Source organism: Propithecus coquereli, unplaced genomic scaffold (genome assembly GCF_000956105.1).
Source record: "Propithecus coquereli isolate 6110/MARCELLA unplaced genomic scaffold, Pcoq_1.0 Scaffold55, whole genome shotgun sequence".
NCBI classification, from domain to species: Eukaryota; Metazoa; Chordata; class Mammalia; order Primates; family Indriidae; genus Propithecus; species Propithecus coquereli.
Window position 1 is genome coordinate 2,493,997 of NW_012151396.1, and position 2,772 is coordinate 2,496,768.

General features: G+C 32.7%; 1 protein-coding gene across 1 annotated transcript in view; it reads right to left on the reverse strand.

Moving 5' to 3' along the window:
• RTTN (rotatin) overlaps positions 1-2,772 on the reverse strand; it is a 243,188-nt gene that overhangs the window by 70,648 nt on the left and 169,768 nt on the right. The gene's annotated exons all lie outside the window — the stretch shown is intronic.

Below are 2,772 nucleotides of genomic sequence, written 5' to 3' on the forward strand. Positions count from 1 at the left end.
GTAATTGCTTCCTCTATCAAAAACAGCTATACTCCTAAATTTATAAAGGTTTAATGAAAACACATAAAGGAATGTAACTGTATAAATCTTGAAAATAGAAAAATCTTGAGTATTTATAGGTCTTCAAGAGCTCTTAAATCTGCTGATTCTTTATTCTGTTAAGGACTACTAAAGCTGATGGTTATACCATCTGTTAGCAAGACAGGAGTTACAAGCCCAATGCCTTCTAAATCTAACTTTTCTTTAGTTATAAGTGTTTTCAAAGTGAGTGAGAAGTTATATATGTAAGTACAATATTAGAATTCTTATAATTATTCTCTAAATATGTAAAATTATCACAATGATAAAGAATATAATTAACAATCATATTCACCCTTCATTTTTAAAATTCATTTTTCTCTAGTTCTAATATATTAAAAAACAGATTTAGAAAACAAAGGTAAGAAAAGAAGTCATAATAAGAGACATAAATTTATAATTAATCTACCTAATGAAGTTTTAGAATATATTTTTTTCCCTCTGTCTATAAATCATGGTAAAAATTATTCAGCCCACCAAGACTGAGCAACTTAAACTAATTTGGCTATGAATAAAGAATATTCCAGAAAATAGCACAAAAAAGATTAAGAGATATTGAGAGACAGAATTTAAAGGGCCTAATATGAGACTCATATGATTTCTGGAAAGATAAAACATAACATAGAAAAAAGGGAAAGTCATTTTTAAATGGAATAAATATAAAAAAAATTATCAGAGCCAAAAAGACATAGAACATCCAAGTCCTCAAATTATAGAGTGTAATGAGGGTCAAGCAAGAGAAATGGGAAAAGACACATAACCATAAAATTCTAGAAGACCAAGGATAAAGAGAAGATGGTAAAAGAAAAAGTCAGCCATAAAGAGGTAAAAAGAATCAGACAGAAATCCAACTTCTCATCAATACCATTAGATGCTAGAAGAGAGTGGAGCAAAATTCTTAGGAGGAACAATTTTCAACCTAATACCTGGTAACTAGCCAAACTATCAATCCAGTGCAATTTAGAGACTCCTGAGATTTATCATTCACGCACTTGTCATTTGGTAGGAGTACAATCATTTTGAGGATGATTACTAGGAAAAAGGGTTCTAACTGAAGAGAATGGATGATTAAGAGCTTAGAAAGACTTGAGATACGATATGGACTCACAAGAAAAAATAGAAACTCCAAAGAAAAAAAAATCACTCTAATCAATTTTCAAATTACATATATATATATATACACACACACACACACACACTCATACATACAAAAATATGTGCACATATAAATGTATGCATACACACATAGAAATCCCAGGAAAATTTTCCTGTGAGTATAGATGGGTTGGCTCCAGAAGCAGAGATAAGAAAGTGGCTCAGTAGTGAGTTACTGGTTTTCAATTTTTAGAATCAACCTATAGATAAAATTTAGACTGCAGAAGAGAATATAGATCTACTCAACTCTCACAAAGCAAAAGTAAAAATAAAACTGGCAAAGATTAGCATTAGAAGTAGGGGAAGGGAGACCAGTGAAAAGATAAGAACTTAGCCACATCTTAATCATCTTCTAATGGGCAGCCAAGAGATATAGTGCACAGTAACAATATTAGCAACAGCGGGTATGACCCACCAAGAAACTAAGAACAGTGATACAACTATATTGGCAGGACACTGTGTAAATGAGATAAATCCTTTGAAGTAGTAAATGAATAAACATATTATTGCAAACGTACTATTTGGATATATAGGGATAACCCCCTGAAGAATTAAAATCAGAGAGGTAAAGTTGTCTAAGCAAATGGAGAGGGGTAGTGAATTGCACTGTAAATTCTATTAGCTCTTTTAACCATATGTATTTATTACTTGAAAAAAATTTCTTCTAAAAAATTCAAACAGTGCATTCAAAATATTTTTAACTTCTCAAAAGAAAAACAAATGATCTGAAATATGCACATACCACATAACTGTTATTTATTTCTTACTTGATTTATTTTAACTCAGCATTAAGCCTAAATCCCCATTCTCTACATGCCAACGCTTCCCAGTGGCAACAGAGCTTTACTCACAGCAATGGAGCCAAGCCCAGCATATGCACAAATGATGGCCTAACTCAGGCTTTCACAGATGACTGATGGTGCAAGGGCCAAAACAATGAAGTCTTTCATGCATGCACTAGGCTCTGTTCCATAGATCCATCAGTAATTGATGGGGTTGTCTTCTAGCATAGTGAGGAAATCAGCACAATCAGGTCTAATTGCCCTGTCTTAAGACCTGTCTCTCTCTGTATCCTTATCAGCCCGCCCTCAGGTGGGTGCGGCACTGCCAGATCACTGCTGAACTGCCAGGGAGAACTGAGGACAGTGTGTATAGAAGGAACACTCTTCAAGTCACCAGGTGCCATTACAAATACATTTACAAAGAAAAGTGCAAATTAATTATGTCACAGGAAGCTCCAATTAATTTGAAAACATTGTTCTCAAGGATGCAATAAACTAGAATATTAATTTTTAAAATACATGCTTTACTCCTACTGCCGGAGTGCTAACATACCCATTAGCTATGACGGAAAAGGAACCAGAAGAAAAGAACTGCATTTAAGAAAAAGAGAGAATTAATATTTTCAGAATGAAAAGGAATTACTTTTATATATAACAAATAAAAATGCCATAATATAATCCAAAGACTATAAAAAAAGACCCTAAATACATCAGAAATCCTTATCTACATGTAAATTATAAATATCATTAAAATACT